Source organism: Triturus cristatus, chromosome 7 (genome assembly GCF_964204655.1).
Source record: "Triturus cristatus chromosome 7, aTriCri1.1, whole genome shotgun sequence".
Classification (NCBI taxonomy): domain Eukaryota; kingdom Metazoa; phylum Chordata; class Amphibia; order Caudata; family Salamandridae; genus Triturus; species Triturus cristatus.
The window spans coordinates 163,588,236-163,615,948 of NC_140590.1; the positions used below are offsets into that span (position 1 = coordinate 163,588,236).

At 44.9% G+C, this 27,713-nt stretch overlaps 1 protein-coding gene and 1 long non-coding RNA gene across 6 annotated transcripts in view; one reads left to right on the top strand and one right to left on the bottom strand.

Annotated features, from left to right (window-relative positions):
• ARHGAP33 (Rho GTPase activating protein 33) overlaps window positions 1-27,713 on the top strand; it is a 472,696-nt gene that overhangs the window by 226,420 nt on the left and 218,563 nt on the right. The gene's annotated exons all lie outside the window — the stretch shown is intronic.
• LOC146809124 (uncharacterized) overlaps window positions 16,810-27,713 on the bottom strand; it is a 340,848-nt gene continuing 329,944 nt past the window's right edge. The window contains exon 4 of the long non-coding RNA XR_014966330.1: window positions 16,810-16,851. This is a non-coding gene — a long non-coding RNA (uncharacterized LOC146809124). The remainder of the gene's footprint in view (window positions 16,852-27,713) is intronic.

Below are 27,713 nucleotides of genomic sequence, written 5' to 3' on the forward strand. Positions count from 1 at the left end.
GGTGGTGCAGCTCCTGTGTTGATTGTTGGCCCCTGCAGTGCTGACCTTAACCCCAGGAGCTTTGCTCCCTCACCTGAGTGGCAGAGAAGCAGTTTTAACCAATGGCCCCCCTAGGCACATTGGCTAGCATTGGGCCTCTACACTCGACCGCCCCAGTGCCGCTGGTGGTGCAACTTGAGTGCCAACCTAGACCTTGGGGAACCATGATCCTAACCCCCAAAACTCCCACTTGTAAGATGTTTACTTATCTTTGAAACCGATAACCATTTTTCTCCCACGTTATGAGATTTTAGGCCTAAAATGTTTTGAGTGTTGAACTGTTGTGTTGTATGGGAAGAGCAGTAACTTTAACTAAAGCCAAGAAAATTCTTACTTGTTGTATATTGTGAGATCTTTTTGTGTGGTATCTAGGCATACAACTTGCAGTATTCAGTGATCTAGAATTAACTGAAAAGTATTCTAAAACTAATTATTGTGTAATGTCAACTGTTTTTTTAAATCAATACCTATCTGTAACTATTGCATATTCGACCACAACCGCATTTCCTTGTGAATTACTGCATTTGAGAGTATAGTTTACTTACCTGTGCCAAGTCCTGCCTGGTTCGAAAAATAAAACGTAGGTATACCTTTTTTTATACTCACCCAATTGGTCTGGATTCAGTCTCTGAGTGCGTGCTTTCTTTCTTGGTTGAGTGAATGCAATAAATGCTCAACACACCCTCTGGATAATTCTAACTGCTCGCCCATACTACCACAACGAGATCTGTTAGTAGTTACCTAATTTAGCCCCTACTAAACCTCTGGGGACTTTCTGGACTCTGTGTACACTATACCGTACTTGGGTATAGTATATACAGTCAGCTTCCTACACACATGGATGGTGAATTACCATCTTAAGTTAAATATTGCAAAGACTGATCTTATGACCTGCAAAAAATGACAAAAATACAAGGCTACCGCCAATGTGAGGCCTCGCCAACAATATCCGGGGAAGTCAGAAACCTAGGGGTGACAATGAATTCAGACCTATATTTTATACAACGTGTTAACAAAGTAAAACAGAGTGTTATCAACACAATGAAAACACTAGGTTGTATTCTCCCATACCTTGAATAATCTGCAAGCTTGATTATGCGAACAGTCTATACATTGGCGCACCCACATACATCCTACACAAAATAGAACTCATCCAAAATGTTGCTGCAAGACTCCCTCTCTGTCTTCACCCCAGAACACAGTATTCCAGTCTTGCAATCACCCCACAGTCTATAGCCAGAAGAGCAATGTCCAAGTCACTTTGCATTGTTCACAGAGCCTGTAGAAAAGGACTGAAATACTTACAAGCTAAATTCAAGCAATAGAAACAAATCAGGACATTGCTCTCCAGGCTTGCACCACTTATCATACCACCTTACCATGAGAAATCCTTAGGAGGCACTGCTTTCTCAATACAAGCCTCCAAGCTCTAGAATTCCCTACCAGTCAGCAGTCAAAGCATCCAGGAACATATGCATTTCAGAAGACAGTTTAAAACATGGCTATTTCCAAGACCACTAAAGCACCACACACCCTGGCAGCAGAACCTGGTGAGACCGTCGCACCCTCAAGCTCAATCTTTAGCTTGCAATCTACAGATTGAAAACAACCTAACTGCCAAAAACCTTTGATAGGATGTCAAGTAAATAAAGGCTGACTTATGCTTCGCTAGTGAATTATGTAGCTATTCAAGTCCATACATACCATTTCTGGCCCACATAAATACTTATATCATAATACTCAGCAGCCAACGGTAACTTACACCTCTTATATTCACATAAGACCTATTTGCAACAAGGGTTGTCCATCACCAGTACTGTGCAGCCAATAAACCAGCCATCACCAAATGAACAGGCATGGAATAACTTAAGAGCTCTGTCCGTACTGCAGGTCAATCGGAGGGCTTTAATCTAGTCCATGACTGCAGGTCCCAAATATCTATACACTATGGCAGCTACTTTACATCTCACGACTTTCAGACATGAGCAGATAGTAATGCACATCCCAGCACAGTAACAGTGCACATCCAGCACACCTCTCCATCCAGCATTGCCACCTCTGCCGCAGGCCTTTAACCCAAATTTCTGATTTGACATCCCAATGCAGTAGCCAGCAAAGCAGACTAGATCATTCGAAACACCATAAAGGCACCTGCAGATCTGTTCAAGTCTGCCAGCATAATGGAAAACCATAAATGTGTGCATCTGTGTCTCCCGCAACTCATCATCCACCACACTGCTACACGATACGTCTCGTAACACGATAACCGCACATCGGTGGTCATCACGCAAAACATGGAACCACTTCCCAAATAGGATCACAAACCAAAGATGACACCCTTCCAACCACACACCACCCTGTATGGCATAGCTTGCTGCCCATGTAGGTAATCGCATAAATGCAAACAGAGTGCTAATCATATGTGCACTACAATAAAATACAACATTTATCATTTGTGCATCACCAAGATTTTTCTGATCTTTTTTAAAATCTATTTTTCCATTAGACTTCAGAATTATAAAACCAAATGTGCTGCATTTGTGCTTTGTATAACTGCTGGTATATGTTGAAATATTTGTACAGTTCATTTACAGGTATTCCATTTTTTTGTAAACTAGAAACAAATTGACATCCTACTGTTTTATCTTTTCGCACTCCCTGCAGGCAAGGCCACTGAAATTGTGTTTTTGTGGCTGCGGCGTTTTTTCCCCATAATTATGAATTTGCTGAATTTGCCTAATGATCCATCATCTGCTGCATAACAGACCGATTTTAACTAAAAATTAATTTTGTTTTTAGAACAAACAGATTAAAAGTTACTAAAAACCCTGCAACACATGCTGCCACACAGTGGAAGGCCCTTTGCAAAGGTTGACTGGTCACCTTTCAGTTATTTATTGCTGTATTTGGACGTGCAACTGGTACTAATGAAGTGAAACCTTTGCCGTGACGTGACCATAAAAACGTGATAAAATAGTGAAGTAATGCTATTACATAATGTGCCTCATTAAGCCACATAATTTGTTTTTTTGCCATATCATTTAGTTAACATTGCTGCAATGTTCCAGTTGCATCATAGTTCCAGTGGCCATGCCTGTACCCCAGGAAGATTATCACATAGTTCACTTTACAAGATTCTCTCACTTAGTAGTCAAAAAAAGAAAAGTAAACCTCTCCACGCAAACTTGTCAGAGAACCTAGCCTTACACTGAACCTATCTTTGAACACCCAACAAATCTAGCAAGATAAAATCAAAACTTAAAGGCATTTTTATTGCTCATTCACCTTCAGGAAATAAAGCGCCTTTAAATACTGTGCCAGCTGCCTCTGTCATTTTTTGGGGGGGGCAAATATAAATATAGCACTCACTGGCTTCCATCCACAAATACTTATGAGTGGACAGTGTCCTGCCCCCACTAAAGAGCAGAGTCTAGTATTCGGGGGAAAGGGGAGGGGGGGGGCTGTTAAACATGGGCATCTGCATGGCCTTAGAGAGTTGGACAACTCTGGTGAATACATAGCAGACATGATTATCACAATAGGGCACATACTAAAGACACATTTACCGACTAGCCCCTTGATGAGTGTTATGCTATATATATATTTGTATGGTATCTCCCGTGAGTGGGCCTGGCGCTGAGTGCATGGTGCGCTGAGCCCCCCTCTCTTTTATAGGTTAGTGGTCTGCTCCCCATAGCTGCTGCACACTTCTTCCAATACTAAATAAATAGAATGGATGATTGATCCCTGGTCGGTATTGGCGCTCACCACTTCCAATGTGTACTGTGTTCAATTATTAAGGGTGCTCAAAGGAAGAAGGGTCATCCACCCTTCTGACTGGTGACCCCTAGAGATCACAAACAATATAACATAACCTGAGCACGCCAAACAGGTATACACCAATGTATTCAAAATAATATGATGCAGTTATAGACTTGCGGACTGCCTTTGACCTAGTTCCCCGTAGCCAACTCTGGAGAGTGCTAAACGAACTGGGCATCCCACCCTATCTGTTAAACCTGTTAATAAATCTTCACGCGGACAACTTTGCACAGATCAGGTGGGGTAGCCAGGGGCAAAAAACAGCATGCATCCCTGTAAATAGAGGGGTACACCAGGGATGCGTTCTTGCTCCTACCTTGTTCTCCTTATATGTTAATGGAGTGGTGGAGCACCTGCTCCAACACCCAGCAGATGCACCATCCCTGGCTGGTAGAAGAATACCTACCCTTCTATTTGCAGATGACACCCTCCTGATCTCAAAATCCCCGGCAGGTTTGCAGAGTTTGTTAACTAACTTTAAGTCCTTTTGTGATGCAAGAGGGTTAGTTATTAACACTGCAAAGACCAAGTATTTGGTCCTCAATCCCCCTAAAAAACTGGCTAAACCTCCGACCTTAGATTCTGTCGCGCTGGAGAGAGTCTCAGAGTTCGATTACTTGGGTGTCCGACTCTGTGACTCTATGAGCTGGAATTGCCACCTTCAAAAGATGTTGCTGACACATAAGAGGGTGGTGGGTGTCTTGCTTAAGGAACACCGCGTTTCATCCTTAAAACCCATCGCTGCTGTTCTGGACATTTACAGGGCAAGGGCTGTTAGCGCTGCTCTATATGGGGCCGAACTTTGCGGGGTTCAAAAGGTAGATCTTCTTTCCCGTTTGGAAAATAAATTCCTTAAAGATCTAATGGGGCTTCCCTATAGCACCCCAACCCTCCCCTTGTTTCTAGATACGGGAATTCGCCCATTGAGCGATCAAGCAAAGCTTCGCCCTCTCCTCTTATGGGCAAGAATATGGAGAACACCGGAACTATCCAGCTACGCAGACGGCCTAACCGACGTGCTGGGTTCATCAGCCTGGGCCAAGATTCCTTGGCTGAGGGAAGTCAAGCGTCTTCTCTTCAACCTTGGCCTCGGCGAAAATTGGACCAATAGAACTGCTCCTCCTAAGTTAGAGTTGAAAAAGATCTATTGGGCCTGGGTAGCTGGTACTAGAAATAGTGATGCCAATTTGTGTAGGACATCTATGGACTTTCTCCTGATCAAGGAAGTGTATTTCTGTGAACCCTACCTGGACATTATTGCAAACCGCAAAGATAGGGCTCTGTACTTCCAATTTAGAGTAGATTTACTCCCCGTTGGTGATCTGACATCTAGGTGGAAGGTTCCAACGCAGACAACTTCCTCCTGCCCCTTCTGTGAAAATAGGCTTGAGTCTGTACCCCACCTATTGTTTGAATGCCCGGCTTATGCAGCCCCCCGGAGCAGATGGCTCAAGCCCCTTTGCAGAGAACTTGCAACCAGGCTCCACACAGAGGCCATGCGAATATTAAAAAACGACCCACGGCCCCTTTTTGCCTGTGGGTTAGCCAAGTTCCTAGGTTGGGCTTGGCGCATTAGATCAACTAGGCTTTCCTATCTTGTTTAATTTGTTTCTTATCTAAATATTTTGGCTTTTACTTAAATTATTGACACCAGCAGCGGTTCTGAAATGTTTGGCTATCTTTTAATGCACTGATGTCTTTTAATATTTTAATGTGTACCTTGTGTATGTATGCTTTTAAGATATATTTATATCGAAATAAAGCCTTCTTGAATATGATGCAGTTTCTTGGGATGTGAAATCAAGTCTTCATTTATTGATTCTTGCGCCAGCCAACACGTGTTTTGTCGCCTGGGAGTACCCGCGACTTCCTCAGGGCTGGAAGATGAATAAATAAACATAATATACTTCATCTGTATAGTGAACATTGTCTATATGTCTCTCAATCCATATTCACTCATATAGTGAGAGAAAGGTGGAGCCCAAGGTGAGAGGAGCACATCAATTGAGTGACCTATACGACGAGTGTAGTATTTTGTCAACTGCATCATGGCCGCCTTATTAGGTGGGTGTCTAATATACAGAGTCGTCCCGATGACCTAGACATTATACTGGTTTCTACACTTGCATTCGGTTCCTACTACTCGCGTAATTTTTCCCAATCCAGAGTCACGCGAATATTTTGTCACTTAGGAGATTTAATACTTGTAATCTTCCATATATTTAGTTCACGGCACATCTTTAGATTGTCTCACTACTCGCGGAATTTTTTAATCGAGAGTTATGCGAATATTTTGTCACTGGTAGACTTAATACTTGTTATTTTTCATATATTTAGTTCACGGCACATTTTAAGATTGTTTTTGTAGTTGAGCCACGCTATTGAGATAACTACATCATGGCCACTGCATTAGGTTTATGTGGATATGCACTCATGTTTGACTTGACGTATTTGACGTCGCACCGGTTTTAAATCCTTAGACTTCCGGTTCACGCTACTCCGCATAATACTGGATACTAGGAGTCATGCCGATATTACGTGACCACACTATTTGGTAAGTCATCATACAATTTCTCGACTCGCATATATAATTGGCTAAATTTCAAAGTACGGTATAGACCAAGGTCTGACTGTTTTGTTAATTTTCCTACGGTTTTAGAGCGTTCGCTATTTATGGCGATTTGCCGATAACGAGAAGAATTTTCTGTTCCTGATAAGGTTTCCACCAATATTTGACCACGTGAGTCGGGTCCACTTATATTTCTTGATGGTAAATTGATTATGCTTATTTAATTTCAATGATTGAGGTGTAATGATTACGAATTATGGCTTTGGAGAATAATTAAAGATGACGTTTTGGTTTAATAGCTGTTTAGTTTACTAATGTTGATACGCGGTCGTCCATGCAGATTTTGTACACCTGTACTGCCAGTCTCCGATTAACAACTGCAAATGTCAGGACAGTATATCAAGTTCATGTGTCCTTGAGTCACCATGCTTATGATGCACTGTGGCACTCATATATATACATTTTGTGATATTTATTTATACATTTTCATATACTTTTCAGAACGGAGAATTTGGAGTCCATCCATTTAACACAAAGGAGACAATTGGCTAACGAAAGGTAGATACACTCGTAAAGTTAGTGTGTCGTGGATCCGGGTCCCTGTTCTCACCACTGATATAGTTAATACACTTTTCCGGGTGAATAATACGTTACATTATCCTGTCCATTAAGGGACATATCTCCTGATGTCACTTTATTTTAGCATCGTGGGTGTCTCAAACCTATGTTTATATGTGGTAACTCTCAGACCACTTGTAAGATATGTCACTCAATTGATGTGCTCCTCACCTTGGGCTCCACCTTTCTCTCACTATATGAGTGAATATGGATTGAGAGACATATAGACTATGTTCACTATACAGATGAAGTATATTATGTTTATTTATTCATCTTCCAGCCCTGAGGAAGTCGCGGGTACTCCCAGGCGACGAAACACGTGTTGGCTGGCGCAAGAATCAATAAATGAAGACTTGATTTCACATCCCAAGAAACTGCGTCATATTATTTTGAATACATTGGTGTATACCTGTTTGGTGTGCTCAGGTTATGTTATTATGTTATGTTACACTTCTTCCAATACTTCAGGCCTAGAACGAGGCTCGGAGCTAGGCCGCAGCTCTGAATTGCCATTGTAGTGTTTCTTCCGGGTGACGTCGCTGACGCCGTTGCCATGGCAGCAGGCGTGCGTAGGGTGGCCTGGCCCTTTGTAGGAGCCCTGAATGGAAAGGGCGCGGGAATCCGCAGCGTGAAAGCACGTTGTTCTTGAGCGTTTCTTACACTGTCCCTTTCGAGGATCCCTTGCGGAGCGAGGCCAGGACAAGCAGGGGTCTACACTAAACGTATTCACCCGACCCCGTCTCGGAGAAGGTAAGGGCGGCATGGTACGCATGTTCTGTGCTTCTCATAAAGCGCACACTCCCCATGTGTACCACCTCTAGGTGCTGCGGGTGCCTCGGGATGCAGTATGTAATCGCTCAGGCGAATTTTGAGGGACCACATATTGTATGGTCATCAGAGTACAGTGACTGCACCCCCTCTGACCTTGAAGAGAGGCCGAGAAGTTTATGGGCGAGGAAAAACGACACCTTCAGCGTGGTGGGAGGTTCATAGTAAAATACAGTTTTGGAATAGGGGTGGAGAGCCCCTCCCAACGGGAGGATGACAGGTCCATTACTCATTCGCAGCCATGGGAGCTCTGTCACAGTACAACGCCCCCACCCTCCGCCCGTGCACCCTCACGGTTCACACAGCCCAACGTTTGTCAGCCCGAGAAATCTGGATGGTGCGACATAAGGTGGCTTACTCAACCGCCCCCGAGTGACTCTCTTTAAAGGAATGATATCAGAAAATGAGACCTAAGAATGTTGGCAGCTCCCCAGAACTGCGAGATCAGTCACGGTTGGTTAAAGTGCCGTTTTTGTGATCTTATTACCGCTTTGTGGTAAGGGCCACGCATTCTAGTTTGAGTGGATCTCACAAGCTCTGTGTGGGATTTCAGTCATTGATGAGGGGGCTACCAGTTCTTTGCTGGCTTTGCCTGTCGCTGTCTCAGAGTCTGTGCAGCACTACCTTTTTTGGCAAGTGCTGTGTTTTGCTAGGCTTCACCAGCACCTTGTGGTATGTGTTCGGTGTTGTGTTTTTTAGGTTTATGTGGCACTCGTGATTTGTGCCATGTCAGGAGCTTTGTGGGAGTCCCTGTGTGGTCTGTCTGGCGTAGTGCTTTGCGAGACCCCATTGGAACTTTGTGGTTTGTGTGAGGCCCCTTCAAAACTATTTAGTATGTGTTTGATTATGTGCTTTGAGTGGGTCTCTACAACAATTTGTAGTATGCGTCTGGTACTGTGCTTTGAGAGGATCTTTTCAGCTTTTTGTGGTTTGTTTGGTTATGTCATTACTGAGGCCTCTTCGGAACATTGTAGTTTGTGCCTGGTGTTTTGCTCTGAGAGGGTTTTGGCAGCACTTTGTGCTTAGCATTTGGTGCTGTGCTTTCGAAGCGTCTCTGCAGCACTTCGTGGTTTGTGTCTGATGCTGGGTTTTGAGAGGGTCTCTACAACACTTTGTGGTTTGTGTCTGGTGTGCTTTGAGAGACTTTCTGCAGCACTTAGTGGTTTGTGTTTGGTGGTGTGATTTGAGAGGGTTTCTGCAGCACTTCGTGGTTTGTGTCTGGTGTTGTGCTATGAGAGGATCTCTGCAGCATATGTGGTTTGTGCTATGTCTGAAGCACTGTTGGGGGGACTCTGCTGCACTCTGTAATCTCCCATTACTGCAGCAGATAATGCATGCCTCAAATCGTAGCTCTGTTTTAGTGCGGCCTGGGCCCCCAAATTACCGAGTCAGTCCACTGACCACCGTGTAAATAACCCAGACAGACCCTAGCGACATTAACACTTCCAAGTAAGCTTGGATGAAGCGGGGGTGGGGGTTCTGTAAGCCCTATAAAGACTGGGATAAGCCTGCTTTAGGGCAAGGTGCTACCTGGCACAGATGCTGCTTTGAATCCGACTCGAGAGGGTATAGACAGCAGTGGTCGTAGTGCATTGAAAAAAGTATGGGAACTGTGATGCTGCGCTCTGTGAGTTAGTGAGTGTGGGGGCGTAGTCAGTGTGGCTAAAAAGAAGTATTCTGTAACTTTTTTTAGGTCTTTCACTTTCAGGTAACTACATATATAATAACGCACAGCTTAAATGAAAATAAAATGCAAGTTATGTTAACCATTTAGAAATGCACTATCACACATTATGAAACCTCTATTAGTCAATGCACTGCACCAGAAAGCCGAAGAACTGAATCCTAGTTTATGCAACTGGAGACTAGTGACTTGTGTATGTTTAGTGGTAGAATGTCGAGCCCAGACTCCAGTCTGGTCTGTGACAGAAAGCACTGTGAACATCTAATTCATTATTTTAAACTTGCATTACTCGCAATATAAAGTAGGCTGCTACAAAATGCTCAAAAGAATTTCAAATAAGAAAGTGCTCTCAAACCATAGATTTTAGTAATACCCAGACTGTACATAATGCAAAGTTTTTTTATATCTGTCTTTTAAAAGCACACGCATCACAGCTTAGCTGGTAGCTCCCTTACAATTCCTCTAAAAAATAAAATTAACGTGTTATCATGAAGCTTCAAGTGATTCCATTAAGTAAAGCCAATACCAGCTTACAGGCACCCTTTACATTTGCAGATTAACCAGTTGCACACATTTACATTTCTTTCAGGCACGCAGGCACTCTGGCTAGATGGCTTGCTTATCTGTCTGCGCCTCCCTTGGTTTCACAGCACAAGAGACTGCCTGCCTTACACGTCAGTGGAAGCATTTAAACGGTCAGAATTAACTGTCCCGGGACGGTCGTCTTTTGACACAAAGTAGGGGAACTGCTTTTCTAAAATTTAAAGTATGGTCACGTTGTACCCCTCTTAATCCCCCACCCCCATTACGACAACAGATGAACAGGAATAGCTAGCAGCTGGATGTATGATGAGGAGCAGCCCTATACCCTTTGGTCCTGGTTGCCTCTCCCGCTGCAGGCCGAGTAGTTCAGAGGCGCCGTCCTAGCCCTCCAACTACCTGGCACCAAGTTTGAACCACCGGTCCCCCCACAACGCTGTCTGTCTTTCCGAAGTATCGTAAGCCCTAATTGTTATTTTGTCATCCACTGCCTTAAAACTGTTCTAATCTGTTGCCCATTGTCATGCATTTCCTCACAACTGGTTGGTGTTCTTCGGAATTGTTTGGTTGATTGTGAGAACTGGTAATCGTATCGTGATCGCTGCTCTATTGTTTTATTCTTTTTTGTTCTGCTTGCCCAGTTGTTTAGCCCAGCCGGTTCTCGCTGGTCCCACCTGTGCCATGTTTTTGCCCACACCCTTGCCTTCCCCACTCACCTCCTAGCACTACTAAATGGAGGCTGCAGCGTGGTTCTAGTGAGAGCAGCCCTATTCCCCTGTGTCCTGGTCGTCACTCCTGCCACAGACTGAGTAGTTCAGAGGCACAGTCCTGGCCCTTCAACTACCAGGCACCAAGTCGAAGCCCCTGGTTCCTTCGCAGCGCTCTCTTTCCTAAGTATCGTAAGCCCTAATTGTTTGTTTTGTCATTCTCTGCCTTAAAACTGCTTAAAACTGTACTAATCTGTTGCCCATTGTCGCATTTCCTCACAACTGGTTGGTGTTCATTGTAATTGTTTGGACAGTTGTGAGAACTGTTAATCGTATAGTGTTCGCTGCTCTATTGTTTTTTTTTTTTTTTTTTTATCTTCTTGCCCACTTGTTCAGGCCCAGCCAGTTCTTACCGGTCCCACCTGCACCGTGTTTTGCCCACACCCCTACCCTTTCCACTCCCCGACAGCCCCTCCTACCTCCCAGGGCTACTTAGTGGAGGCTGTAGCACGACTGCACAGTGGCTGTGCCGCTGGCGTGCCGAAGTCAAGACCATCTGCGTCTGTCCACTCTGGACTGCACCCAGCGCCAGGAACCCTGCCCCAAGCAATTCTGCAGGTACTTCACCGAAGAGCTCCTTGCCCTGGACCCTGCATGTAACAACTGCTACCTCGCATCACCACACAGGGACTGTTCACCTGCATCCACTGCCGCTTCAACACAATCGCCACCCTGTCGAATAGCACAAGCCCAACACAGACGCCAACACCCCTCCAATTTAAATCAACTGCCTCCTGATCAATGCCAGATCACTCTGCAAACATGCCACTGGTATCAGGGGAACCATCTCCACCCTCACCCCCAAGGTAACCTTCATCACTGAGACATGGCTCACCCCCACATCGGCCCCTGACATCGCCACTGCAACCCACACTGGGTACAAGATGAAACGCAGACTGCGCCAACGGACACAGAGGAGGCATCGCCATCGCACACAAGGAATCCATCACCAACACCATAACCAGCGACAACACCGCGCTCACCACGGACCACATGAGAGACTCCCTCGCATACAGACCACTGGGACCATGAACCGGCCTCAGCGATGCCATAGCTGAACCCTCTCGTTGAATCCGAAGGCTACATCTTCCATGCCTCAACTTCCATCTGGATGACCTCACTGACCTCCTGGAAAGACTAGACAGCATTGGCATCAAGCAGATAGTCATCAACCCCACACACTGATTAGGACACATGCTAGACCCAGTCTTCACATCTACCAACAGAATAAGGTACAGCCACACATCAGAAATCATCTGTACAGACCATGCTATTGTAAACTTCACCCTCGCTGGCCCACAGCACACTGACCACAACAGAGACCACACACTACTGCAGCTGGATCAAAGTTACACGGCAACAATGAACAGACGCTCTCAGCACCTCCCAGCCAAACACCTCTACCAACCTGGACCAAACGGTAGATAACTTCAATGCCTGAATCGCCAACGCTGCCAACTAAGTGTTACCCACCTAACAAGCCAGCTGGTACACACCAGACCGCTGCACATCAAAACATGAACATAAGCAACAAGAAAGATGATGAACCAGCAAGAACACCACCAACTAAGCCACTGAAAAAGCAACCCTCAACAACTACCACCGCCAACTCAAAGCCGCAAAAAAGGAGTCCGTCACACGCTGCCAACACCAACCAACCAAAGGAACTCTTAACCATCAGAGAATTCTCCTCCCCACCCCCTCTCAGCCACATAAAACACTATCCCTCCCTCACAAGAACTCTGCAACACCCTCGCCAACCGCTACCATAACAAGACAGCAAGCATCTGCACAAACTTCGAACCCAACCCTCCACACATCCTCAGCAACCCATCGAGCACAACCAGCAACTACTTGCTCGCCACATGGGCAAAACTCAGCACACTAACTACCACCGCCCTGATGAAATCCATACACTCTGGAGCACCCTCCTACCCCTGCCAACAACGGATCGATAACCTCCGAAGCAAACCAGATCAGCCACCAGCTCACCACCATCCTCAACGCCTCAATCACTACAACCATCTTCCCTGATGCATGGAAGCCCGAGAAGGTGAGGCCCCCTCCTCAAGAAACAGTCAGCAGACCCTAGAGATCTCCAGAACTACCACCCCATCGCCCTACTAGTGTTTCCTGCCAAAGTTCTGGAGAAAGCCATCAACCTCTAACTCGCCAATCTGGAAAGAAACAAACTACTGGTCCCATCCCAGTTGGGCTTTAGAGCCAACCACAGCACTGAGACAGCCCTGATCGCAGCAACAGATGACATCTAGGCCCTACTTGACATAGGAGAATTGGCCGCCGTCATCCTCCATGACCCCTCTGTAGCCTTCGACATCGTCATAGTCTCCCACCACGCACTCATCCAGCGAGTTCGCCAGATAGGAATCACAGAAGATGCGCTCAGATGGATGGTGTCTTTCCTCACCGGTCATACCCAAAAAGTCCATTCCCCTCTTGCCCTCCCCCTTCACCTCGCACCCCAAGCGCACCATATCCGGAGTACCCCAAGGATCATCCCTCAGCCTCACCCTCTTCAACATCTACATGACACAACTCACAGACCTTGTCAGATCACACAACATCAACATAATTTCCTACGCCGATGATGCCCAAATCGGCTTCTCTTTGCCAACCCCACCCAGACTAAGACCTACTTCCGCAACTGCAGGATGAATGTCGCTACTTGGATGAGGAACAACTGCCTCAAACTAAACACGGACAAGACGGAAGTCCTCATCTTAGGCAGACACACCACTCTTTGGAGCGACTCCTGGTAGCCCACAGAGCTTGGTCCCACCCCCACGCCAAAAGACCACGCCTGCAACCTCGGCATCCTACTCCACATCCACATGCCCTGAAAGATCTGCAGGTGGCTCATCAGCACCAGGAAAACTGTGACGCATGCCGTCATCACCAGCCGACTCTACTACGACAACCCACTCTATGCCGGCACAACCTCCTGCAAAGACTCAACCTGCCCAAGAGGACACACTTCACCCAACACCTGAAAGACCTCCACTGGCTCCCTGTCTAGAAGAGATGCCAGTTCAAGCACTTGACCCATGCCTACAAAGTCCTCCACAGTTCAGGACCACACTACATGAACTACTGCCTAACCTTCCAATAACCTTCCAGAAACCTTCACTACGCTTACCTCAATCTTGTACAGATTGTTCTCATCCCCCGAAGCCACTCTAGGAGACGCTCCTTCTTCCACATTGCCGGCAAGGCTTGGAACACCCTCCCTCTCAACCTCAGTTCCTCACCATCCCTGAACTACTTCAGGAGGGAACTCAAGACCTGGCTCTTCAAATGAAACCTACAGCACAGCGCCTAGAGACCATCCAGGGTGACCAGCTGCGCTCTATAAATACCTTTTAGAGTTTGATTGACAGCTATGTATATGGGGGCTTAGAGTAGGTGAAAGAACAGTTTGGCATACTGATCCCTATTAATGCCTGGTATGGTGTACAATAGGGAGAAAGCTGGCATATAATAACCGCAATAATAATAATAAAAATAGTAACTGGCATTTATACAGCGTGGCTAATCATCTGTGAGGGTCTCAAAGTGCTGTTCTAGGCACGGGGAGCTTAAGTAATTTTCCCCAGAATCACAGGATGTTGAGTCCACGCTGAGACTCTAAACTGGACCCTCAGCGCTAAAAGTCAGCAGCTCTGACCGTTATGCCACACCCTCTCTCTGTCTTGCTATGCATCTGTCTGAATACAGGCGTATTGAGTTTATGATGGGCAGCGAGTAGTCTGGTCACCAGCTCCTCTGATGACCGGGGTAAAGAGAATATGGTGGGTTTTAAGGTAGTCGGTTGTCTGGCACACTCCGAAGCCTGGCCATAGAGGTTAATGCCATAATGGAAGGTATAACTTGGCACACAGACCATTCTCAATCTCAGGATTTGAGCGCAATGTGGTATAGGGCAAGGCGTAGCCCAGCCCACAGGCCTTTCTTAAGCCCAATGTCAGAAGGTGATGTAGTATAGGGCAAGGTTTAACTTATGTGTAGACCCATCTCAAGCCCTAGATATTTATAGAGGTTGTTGTGATGTAGGGGTGCAGACAGTCTAGCTCTCAGAAACCTGGGTGTATAGAGTTGCATTAGGATATCTTGGCATGTAGGCCGACTGGAGTATTTGTAGGTTGTGAGCCTGCTGGAATGTACCTCATCCTGGAGTCATGGTATTGTGTGCGCTTCAGCTGGTAAGATAACATGGTGGGTTGTGAGCAGGCTGAAGAGGAGAGCTCTGTGCTGAAACTGTAGGTCACATGTAATATGTTCGTTTTTGTAAAAAGAAATACGAGGGGCAAAGAATTGAAAAACGACTTTTCTTGTGCCCCCAAATAAGTCTATATGTGGCGTTCATGATGAATAATAAATAGTACATATGTAGTTGTTGGTTATTTGGAAGAACAGATGCTCATCAGTGTTGACTAACAGGACGTTCTACTTAGAAGGATCACTGGTCACAGATGTCTGTTTCTGGAATCCATGTGTTTGCACCATTCCAGTCACATATACGGTTTAGTTAAAGTACTATATCATCCTGGAATCTATTTTTATGTTTTTTCCCCATATTTTCATTCTCTGGTTTATATTTGTTGCTATTCGTGGCATTCTATCCATTTGTCTATCAAACTATCTGGGGACAGGTATTTCCTAAAATCAAGATCTGACACAGTAGTTTAGCGCCTACACATGTGTGCTTCTGGTGCATAGTTTAATCCTCTGGGATTGGGCTGTCTCATGAGATTATGACTTCCCGGCTGCCAATTTATTTCCATGTGTTGGCCTGGCTTCACCTATGCTAAACCGGATGGTGCACAGCGCATCAGACTTGGTTGATGGGTCTAAAAAGCTCGCAGTGTACTATGCAAATAAAATCTATTTAAGTATTTGTTAAAATAACAAAGAATGAACGCAGAAATACATAGTCAGTATAGCATTTAAATGACGAAATTGTTTGATTTTGGGGAAAAATGCTGTTTAAGAACGAAACCTATTTCAACTTTTACTTGGATGTTAAAAATTAAAAGCTTGCCTTCATTGCTCTAAATTTTCAGTTACTATTTCAACCCCCGTGGCTAATGTCGTAATTTGCATACTATAGAATGACCTCCGTGACCTTTTATAACCTCACGCCTCTGTAGGCAGCTACCGATTTATGCTGCTCCTTCCTTGCCTTCATGCCTAGTTAAAATGCAGGCTGCGTTACAAAAGGAAAAGAGAGGCTGATTGAGAGGGATCTTGTAACGACTACGTTTTCACTGCTGAACTGAACTGAGTTTGCAAGTTCTGGAGTGAACCGGCAGTAAAGTCTGTGTTTTTCACCGTTTTCGTAGGGTGTTTGTGCTTGTATTTTTTTCTTTTAGTTCCTGTGGGATTGATTTTGAAAAAAGAAAGGTCCAGTAGCGGAGGAGCAGAAATAGACTCCCAGTGGACTGCGGATACCGGTTCGTCAAAAAAGAGCAGGGGAGTTAAAAAAGAAATTGCAAACATTCGTGACTATAATTTTTAATTCTATTAAGGACACGAAGGCGAGGATTATGCTTTACTTTTCTTACTGAAACAGCAGCCAATCACAATTACATTTTTAACAGAACTACATTTCCCATGGCTGGCATATATATATCACGTTACCAACCATAGAGCCACTGTCCTATATAAATCCCTCACTGCGTCTGAGTCCTCTTTCTTTGTTCAAAAAACAGAAACAGTTAAGTCAGTTCAAAACCCATATAACTTGTAGAACATTTGAATATGAACTCTGCCATGACAGGCCAAAACTTGTCCTCAGATCCAAAGCACGAGGGCCAACAGGAGTCTGGCTTGAAACTTTAACCAACCGGATGCCAAGAATCCTTCAACAAGTTTCTGGCCGTCCTCACAGGGCCCACACCCTACCAAACCAAGGTTTCCATAGACCAGGAACATCCACTCCAAAGATGATCATTTGGCCACCGAACCTGGGGAGGTAAAAGAAGATACTGTAACTTTGGTCTCGTCACCCATATCACAAATCAATGACATTACCCAAAAAAGGATGGGGGGGGGGGTGGAATACATGAGGAATTGGATCTATTACATCAGTGAACTGTATAAATCTTAATATTGGTGGGATAACCCTCGCCTCCCTGTCCTTAATAGAATTGGAAATTCTTGCAACTACTGATTTGCAAGTGTTTTATTCTATATCTGGACCGGAGGCTCCAATTATGCTTGTTTAAAACTTAGCCACCACCACAGAAGCCACATCAACAATAGGGTTGTAATAAAACATTTTGAAAGTAGACTCTGTTGACCACTGGGCTGATTTCATAATGTCAGCAAGGCTGACGCCAAAGCAAAGGATTTGGAAGCCGAATGGGCTCCAAATATGAACACATCAGTGTCCCCTTCCCCCATAAACCAATGCACCCATCTCGCCAGAGTGGCCGTAGTCACTGGCCTAAAGGGCTTCTGCAAAGTTATCAATAATTGTCCTTTCATATCTGTACGAAAATCAACTGTACTCTCCTCATACGCTTTTTAAACATTGTACCAGAAAAAGTTTGAGATTATCTGGGAAGGCCGGGTAAGAAACTGAGGTCGTATTGCATTTGGTCCACCTGTAAATGGATAGTGGAACTCCTTCAGGGAAAAAAATTTGACTCGCCAAATCTAAAGCTCTGATATCTGAAACTCTTTTACAAGATAAGAGACAGACTAACATAGTCAATTTTCCAGAGAATTGCTTCTTCAACAGATATTTATTATCTGGCCATGATTCTAAAAACCGCAGGACAATGAATACGGCCCATAATAATGAGTACTTTGGAAATGAGCGCCGGACCATGCAGATGCCCCTAAGGAGTTTGCATTCTATAGGATGCTCCCCCACCTGCTTTCCGTCCACCAGATCCTGGCCTGCCAAAATGGCTAATCGGAAATTATTAACCGTCCTGAAAGCCATACCTGCTGAGGCCAGTTAAGACAGAAAATTGATTACCAGAGTGTTATGTGCTAAAATGGGATTGGCATCCCGTTCACGGCACCAGCCACACCATAGTTTCAACGCAGAAGAGTAGGGTTTGTGCGGATTGGCTGACCACGCTTCACTAATGTAAGTAGATAATCTCCAAGGATGGGCTGCTAGGGATCGCCATAATTAGCTGTTCCCTATCCCGCTACGCTCAGGCAATCAGTTTGTTTAACCTGACCTTTTAATGACAAGTAGTTTTGTACACCCGCACCTTTACAGTGGGAACCATAGCCCATCTGTCATCGTATATATACCCGCCTCAGTCCTGCACATAAGCACTTTAATTATACATAGCTATCTATTTATACGAACTCCAGCCGCCCGTATTGGCAATCTTTCACTTAAAACACTAGGGAAAAGAACAGTCCCCGATCAACCACTTTTATCCATTTAATATCTGTATTTGGCACCTATACTTAAAAAGGAAAGTTGAAGAAAGTGAAAGACTAGTGGCACGATGCTCAGTGGCTGTAATGGATGTATAACCAATTTTTTTCTTGTATGTATTTTTAAACCTTATGTTCTGTATGATGTTGTTTATGGTTTTAATTGACTAATAAACTATTGTCCTCACACTAATGAATTTGGTAGCTTCTCGCGAAAGCCTAGGGACACTCCATCTGTCCCGGAAACCTGCCAAGCTACTAGGGCTAGATGACCTGACAATATCATTGGATGAGGATAGCCCCCCGTATCCAGAAGGAGATTTCATCGGAATGGAAGCAAGGTCGGGGATGCGCATGACTGTTCCAGAGGGACTGGGAACCATGCTTGCCCTCTCAAAAGAGGCGCTATCAAATCTAATTCTGCTCTTTGACGATGCACTTGTGCCAGTACTCTGAAAATCATCAAGAAGGGGGGAAACGCATAGCAAAGACTGGAATTCCAGCCTTGGAGAAAGGCGTCTGAGGCTAGCCTCTCCGGGTCCAGACGCCAACTGAAGAACTTTGGAACCTGCTGGTTGGGGGGGGGGGGGGATATGCAAACAGGTCTATCTGACATGGCCCACTGACGATTCAATGCATTGGAAAACTCTGGGGTGAAGTCTCCAATTGCTGAAATCCCGGAGATGCCGGGATTGCCAATCTGCCACGGAGTTGTTGCGGCCGGGTAGATACTCTGCCACTACCGATATCCGATGTTGAAGGCAAAATGCCAAAAATCCTTGCAATCTCTGCCAACACCCGAAATCTCGTCGTCCCCCCCCCCCCCCCCCTCCTCCCCTCCCCAGCTCGTTCACATAGTGAACCGCTGAGACATTGTCCATATGGAGTAAAATGCAACAATCCGTCTTCATTGGTGAGAGATTGCAAAGGAGCCTGCCAGAAGCTCCAGACAATTCATATGTAAGGTCCGTTTGTCTTAGAACCACCTGCCCCCTATGGAGATCGATCCGCACCTGGCTTCCTAGCCCCACCGGCCGGCATCCGATTCGATTACTGTCTTTGGAGTTGAACCAAAGATGGCCCTACAGTTTCAGACCCCTATATGATCCAACCACCACAACATTTCCGACCTCGCCTCCTCCGAGAGGAGAATCTGTTCTGCATAGCTGAGGCCTTTCCGGAGATGCTGAAACTTGAGTCTCTGGAGTGCCGGGGGCCTTGAAAAATCGCCTGTATCAAGGAGGCCAGTAGACCCACCGCTCTGACTACAGATTGATTTTGAGCAGACAGACTGTCTCTTTACAATCTCAACTCTCTCTTGATGGTCCTGACCTTCTGTGCTGGTAGAATCAGCTGGTAACTGCAAAAGTCTGTCTGGTACCCTAGAAATTCTATCACCTGAGACATTATCAGCATTGATTTCTGAGGGTTCACAATAAATCCCAAGTTCTGAAGGAGAGTGATCGACAACTCGAAATGAGTGACCACCAGCTAAGGACAATGTGCCATGATAATTGTCATCCAGATAAATAATCAGTCGGACCCCCTCCCCCGAGCTCTCAAGGACTCTACCACTGGGCACAGGAGTTTAGTGAAACACCATGGCCCAGATGAGAGAGTGAAGGGAAGGACGTTGTACTAGTAATCTATCCCTTGCCACCGGAATTGCAGAAAGCGCCTGTGAGGCGCGAAGATGAGGATGGAAAGATATACGTCCTTAAGGTCGAATCGGACCATCCAGTCCCCCTCCTGGAAAAGATCGTGGAGCAGATGAAAGATATCAATATGGAAGGCATTCAAGTTCAAAACTTGTCGTGCTAGTCGTGCTCCTCCCCCTTTCTTCTCTACTAAGAAGAAACTGCTGAGAAACCCGAGGGGATGAGGTTCCGTAATCACCAAGGCCCCTTTTTGCAGAAGGGTCTGAATTTTAGAGATAAACGTTTTCTCTTGATGGGGGAAAAATACATTCTTGGGGGAAGGGCGACCTTCCTGGGAAGCTGTAGGGCTCCAATTTTTACCCCTGAACTGTCTCCAGAACCCATGCATCCTGCAAGACAGTCTGCCAAACCAGAAAGAAAGATTGAATCCTTTCCCCAAACACCACTTCTGAACACAGAATAAGTCTCACCTGTGGTCCCTGAATCTTGGGCGGCTCCTTGGTTCCCTCCATATCTACCCTCTCTCAAACAATTTCTGTTGGAGCGTCGGGTTGGGTAGAACGCGGGATTCTTGGGGTCTTAAAAGCCCCCATGTTGTTGCTGGTGATTCCCTAGATGGGTGCCTTGCTGGTAACCTCAGCCGAACGATCGCCTTACAAATCCTTCTGCTTTGCCGAAAACCGGTCGGAAGGCTTTATGCAGAGATCCCCGTGCCTTATCGAGGCCGCTAAAGGTTGCTACGAATCTGGACAGCTCCTTGAGGAATGGTTGCCCAAACAGGAGGCCCTGAGCCATTGGACCGGTCTCTGAGGTGGAAAGTTCTGTGAGCTTGGGGTCCAATTTAAATAGGATGGATCGCCGATGCTCACTGGACATGGCATAATTTGCGTTCTCTAATTGACATATGGATAGTTTTGCCCACCCGATGAGCTCTTCTGGGTCTATTGACATGGCTAATATCTTAGCCCGGAAACCCAATTCTAGTATCCTTGTTAAGGGGCTGGTCATGTCTAGAAGCGTGTCCTGGCAGGATCGCCAGGCCCCATCGATCCCCTTCTTAAGGTCCTTTGAATACTTTGTATGGTAGGTAACCATTGTGGGGTCTACTTCTGGGGTGTCCGCTACCTCACCCTGAAGAACTGGTCTCAGGCATTCCGACCGTAATCTAGCCCGTACCTCCTTGTCAAAGGCTTTGCGCAGGTGAGCCTGCACATACTCTGCCACTTCCTGTGAGGGCTGCCAGGCAGTGGATTTGGGATGGATAGTCTCCGAGGGCTCAAATTTGAGTAGTTTTGGTTGAGGGGTAAGGTCAGTATGACACTCTTTACGTTGACATTTTACTGGGTCCCGGTTCGTCTTCTTGATCAGAGCTCTGACAGGAAGAGGAGGCCTTAATCGTCCTCTTGGAAATTTCCGGGGGTCGCTGCCTCGGCAGAGGCGCTATAATCGTGGTGTGAAATCAGGGTAGAAGCCAACCTGCCAAAATCTGCTGCATGGGGACCCTTGGTGGACTTCCCACTGGCCTTGGCCCACAATGGAGGAGTAGACCGCCAGCCCTGCTGTTCAGCATAGCCTCATAGATGGCATTTTAAGGGTTCAATGGCCCTTACCAGGGCTTGGTTGACAGAATGCTGTACACCCACATCCAATACATTCACTAGTTGCTGCTCCAGGGACCCAGAAGGCTCCTTGTAAAGATAATTCTCTTCATAATACTCTGCCATATTATGCATCTCTTCAATGCAGGAGGAGTGCCATGAGGATAGACCAGGGACCAACACTTTCAGATAATGGTGGGAACACCCTGAATCGGGAGCAATCCTGGGGGAGTAGAGTTAATCCTAGACAAGGAGGTTTCCAATGTTATTCAAATAATTAAAGTTGAAATTTCATCAATTTGAAAAAACTTTATTCGTCATTTTTAGTGGCGTTCATTTCAAACACGTCACGGTGAACATTGACATAAGTTGCAAGCTCCCAATGCATTTCGGCATGAGCCTTCATCGGGGGAGATCTACAAATGGTAAAGAGGATGAATGAATGTAGGATCCATGAGTAGCGTGGCATTTATTTACACAGAGTGGTGTTAGTTAAATGAACGATGTAAGATGAAAAGTGGGTTAATAAAGATGGTGAAAAGATCAAGGGGATGTGAGTAACTCGCTTATTATTGTTGTACTCAATTCTGATTACTACAACTCTCAAATATCAACTCGCGTCCAGGATTCTGAAACATATTTGAAATTGGAAAGTAATCCTACAACACAATACAGAGCGATCCTACAGGCCATCGTACAAGCTGCTGTCGACAATGGCACCATCAATGAGAAGGTTCAGAATGTTCTTATTCAACCTAATCCAAAAAGCCCAACCATCTTCATGGTACCTAAAATCCACAAGCACCCCACTAAACCTCCTTGTCGACCTATTGTTTCTACACGTGGAAGTCTTCATGAACCAGTTGGCAAATTTCTAGACCGTCATCTTCAACCCAGTGTTAACTCCATGAAATCATTTCTGAAAGATACTACTGACTTTTTAATTAAACTTAACCAAGTATCTATATCAGAAGACGAACACATCATCTTATGCACAGTGGATGTTAATTCCTTATACACCTCCATCCCTCATCAAATGGGTTTGGAGGCTATTGAACAAGCATTGTTACATTCAAAACACCCACACAACTTACAGGTCTTCCTAATGGAACTAATGCAATTCACCCTTTTTCACAGCTACTTTGAACACAATAATGAATGGTATCAACAGCTAACTGGTACATCCATGGGAAATTGCGCTGCCCCAGCGTACGCCAATATTTTCATGAATCAGTTCGAGGAAGATCACATTTTAACCATACCTACTTGGATCAGCCATTTAAAATTATATCTCAGATTCATTGACGATATTTTCATTATATGGAGAGGCTCGGATCACGCTCTTAAGAATCATCTTGACAACCTCAACCAAATTGACCAACGACTACAATTCACTTTCAACATCCATTCAGACACCATCAATTTCTTGGACGTCACCATCATTAAAACACCTACGGGATTTGAGACTGACCTTTACAGAAAAAACACAGACAGGAACAATACCCTTCATTATCAAAGTTTTCACCCGCCACCACTCAAACAACATCTCCCATATTCCCAAATGCTTAGAGTAAAAAGAATTGTATCCAATCACAACAAATCGCTGGACCAACTTAACATCCTCACACAAAGATTTAAATCTCGTGGTTATCCTGATCAGGTACTACTAAAAGCGAAAGAAAGATCTGACTCCAAAAACCGGGATCAACTTCTTACCACACAACCTAAATCAACCAGCAATCAAGTTACGGTAGTTTCTAAATATTCCACCATGAGTACAAGCTACAGACGAATAATCAAAAAGCATTGGCAATTGCTTAAATTAGAGCAGGACTTCAACCACATTTTCGATGAGGAACCAATTTTCGCCTACACACGCAACAAGAACATTGGTGAAATTCTGAAACAACAAAACCAACCACTCACACAACCTCCATTCAAAGGAACCATCCCTTGCTTGAATTGTAACAGCTGTAACAACATCATAAAAGGCGATTATATTACACACCCTATGAAAGGGCATAAAATCAAATTGAGAACAACGGCAACCTGTGACACATCTAACCTCATCTACATGCTCAAATGCCCCTGTGGCAAAATTTATGTTGGACAAACCGAAAGAAAAATGAAAATAAGACTCAATGAGCATAAATCCAACATCAGGACCAAACCACAAAAATCATCAGTCGCTCAACACTTTTTAGAAGTTGGACATAACGTTAGTCAACTAAAATTTTGTGTTTTGGAAACTGTCACAAAGAAAGAAGGGAGAGACAATCGCAACTTTATGTTGCAAAGAGAAAACCACTGGATTTATTTTTTAAACTCGATGAAACCGGATGGTTTAAATGATCGCACTGAATTTTCATGTTATCTATAATTGTTTACATAAGTACTTATTCCTCATGTCTGTATAGCCATATGAACTTTGAATATCATAACTCATATGATCAACCACTGATTCACCAACAATCACCAACCCTCTAATGCACGCCACTTGCCAGTTATCGTATATTTTTTTCTCGACCTAGATCGATCTACAAACATCCCTTATGACATTTCTGCTCACAAGTGTTCCATCACCAGTGTACCTTTGACATCTTTCATGATCACTTTACGGTTCTCTGTACACACTCCTCCTAACACTTTACTCGTTAGCGATGACGGATTGGGTACTCCCGGCCGTTTTTTTTTCTCTCCTAAACTAGATAACACCATTAGTCCTTTCACCATTTTTACGTTTACAACTCCTCAGTCCTATGTCCATACACACTGTTATTCGACACGTGACACACTTTCAACGTCTCTCTCCTAACATTTAAACTCGTCCCAATACGATTGTAGACGCGAACAGCCACACACGGACCACACAGACGACACGATGAGGCGTTAAGCACCCGGTAAGAGCACTTCACACGTTTTCACTCGTACGTTTCATAGCAGTTTTCTACCGTCTGTAACCTACTCATTGGGTAATATTCCTTAGGGTACCTTCTTCATGAACAGCACTATATATCCCGCCGACACTGAGCTGTATACACGCGATGATTCACCCCTCGTAATAAGCGAGTTACTCACATCCCCTTGATCTTTTCACCATCTTTATTAACCCGCTTTTCATCTTACATCGTTCATTTAACTAACACCACTCTGTGTAAATAAATGCCACGCTACTCATGGATCCTACATTCATTCATCCTCTTTACCATTTGTAGATCTCCCCCGATGAAGGCTCATGCCGAAATGCATTGGGAGCTTGCAACTTATGTCAATGTTCACCGTGACGTGTTTGAAATGAACGCCACTAAAAATGACGAATAAAGTTTTTTCAAATTGATGAAATTTCAACTTTAATTATTTGAATAACATTGGAAACCTCCTTGAGAGGACCACACCTGTGCCTGAGGGACACACCCCAGGACTTGGGGAGTGCATTCTTCACGTTTCTACTCACTTACTTTCGGAAAGCGAGACCTTGGAGCACGAAACAACCGATCAACAACCAAACGACTACCACGCAGTGCGTGTACTATATACCTTGTTCTGCTTTTAATCCTAGACAAGCCAGTTCACAGGATCACTGAATCCAATAATTATATATTGATATGTGGTGGAGGGAGGCTTGCCCGTTACTCTAGGAAGTGCCTTTGATGAATTTTCCAACCCTGCAGAATTTTGTAGCTTCAAGGCGTCAGGAGAGAGCAGCCACGAGGGTCTAGGGCACACAGAGCAGTTATACATGGCTCCCTGCGTTCTATTCAAGCCTTCCGACTAAGAAAGGCATAAAAATGGCTGGCGCGCATGCACGGTGCCGACCTTGCATTGGTATGAAAAGAGGAGCGAGCGTCAGGCAGGCGTGGTCCTCGCTCTGTTCTCACTCTCCACCTAAAACGAGACACGGAGGCGGAGCACCCTGGCGGGAGGCAAAGCGCTGCCCACACACAGCCACAACCGCATCTACAGCCCGCTGCTTTCCTGCACGTGCGTCGCACCAATGATAAATGATTAGCAAAAGACACAAACATGCACAACGAAGCCGCACAGTGATACGAGTCGCGCTAATAACTCTGCTAAATACGATTAATAAAATGGAGCCTAAACCATTCAAGGCAAATGTTTAGATGTACTTAACTGGCTGCAAAGCAGCAAAGACAGAGGAAACACACTGTGAGTGGTTTATATAGGACAGTGGCTCTGTTTGGTCACGTGATATGTCAGTCATGGGAAATGTAGTTCTGTTAAAAACTTTATTGTGATTGGCTGCTGTAAAAGTAAGTAGAGAAAAGAGAAGCATAATTTGAGCCTCTGGTCCTGACATAAAATCTATTCCCCAAGACATGGGTCGAAACACGCCATGTTAAATTATTTTGTAGACTGCATGATTACCCCAAAATTGGATTCCGGCACTTAGACAGTCGATTCTTTAAAAAAATTAACATTTTGCGATTTTGTAGCCACACTATATTACGTTTAATCTGTGATTGCGTTGTTTATATAGATAAGTGTAACCATTTTGTGACTATTAAATAATAGTCGTAATCCTCCACTGGGTGGGAAGTGTGCTCCATAACTTGGTGTGCGCTTGAAAAGGATTGTCCTAGCCTTACTTTGCGTATTTTAGGATGTTTCAGAAGACCTGTGTTTAAGAAGCGTATGTGAGGGCACATGAGACTCAATCCTGTTTTTACAAAATGGGGCATGACCTGTAGATGGCTTTTTCAGCAGATGGTAAGAGCTTTGAACGCTATTCTCAACAGTAAGGTGCCAGCGAATGTGGTAGGGGGGTAAGGGGGGGGGGTTGGGGGTTGATTGGAGATGATGGGCAAGTAGGGATCCCTGTGACAGATTTAGCATAACTCCCTGCCATATTTTGAACGTGTTGAAGTTTGTGTAGACCACATTTATGACATGCAAGGTAGGAGGAGCTGCTTTGATCCAATTGTGAGCCCGCCATTGTTCATCACAAGAAATTTGTATTGTACGGGCCAAAACTCCTAAGATTTTTTTTCTTAACTGTTGGAGCTGAAGGAAGCACAGGGTGGCCAATTTTGTGTTAAGCAATCCTATTTGGTGTGAAGTTCGAACTCTAGGTTCTGGACAGCACTTCTGAGTCCTGGGCATTGACCTAATCAGACTGGCCATCACTGTGACAGGTGACCCAGCTGCTCTCAGGCGTTCTGGCCTATCCGAATTTAATTTAAGGCAGGTTTGTTCTTCATCTGACTACAGAGCCCATGTACTTATTAAAATGATCTTGGGACAGGAAACATTCGCATCCATCCTTAGCTAGAGTCTCATTCGCATAGATCATCATGTCCAGGTTGTAGGATCTTGTAAGGTGTACTAAAGGAGCCATATACATATTAAATGAAGTAGGATTTGGAAATGAACATTGCAGAGCTGGGCATTCTAGTTTTAAATCGGTTGAGTGAAAAGGGGGCATGAAGACTGATTGTCTGCAGTCTTGGAAAAAGGATTTTAACAGAGTCTTGAGTCATCCACAATTTATTTATTACTGCTAAAAGAGCCATTTATATCCCATGGGTAGGTTCTAAAACCTGCTTGATTGTCAGCCAGACTCTTAAGTTTGTTAATAAACTATAATCATTGATCACAATTCTTCCCACAACCGTAGACTTAACAAGTGCCTAGAAGATTGGTCTGAAATTGCTGTATGAGACTGGGTCAGCAGGTAGCTTCTTAAGTAGGTTTTTATATTTGCTATTTTCCACCAGTGCATCGTGACCGTTGAAGTTCCGAAAGAGCAGTTGATCATTTCTGTCAGCTTTGGTGCTGTGCTTTCTACAGCCAAACAGTAGAAACATGGCTCTAAGGGTGAGCCAGACTCCACTTTAAGAGTAATGTTACATACTTCCTCCTCAGCTGGTAGAGCAAATTTTGTGATTGAGGCGGTCTCGCGCCTAGCGATGCAGAGCGTAGCACTGCTCGCGCAGCGAGCGTCCTTTTGTCCGGGGTTCCGAAACGGACCCTGGAATTGTACATGCTCGCAAGGAGACTTCGGCGCTAACTTCTACTTCCTCACTTGATTGAAAGCATCCGGATTCCAGAGCACGGCCAGGGCCTCCGTGAGTCAGGGCTGTGGCACTCAAGGCCCTCTTCTGCAAACCCGCAACCAGAAAACATTCCCAATAAACACGGCACACG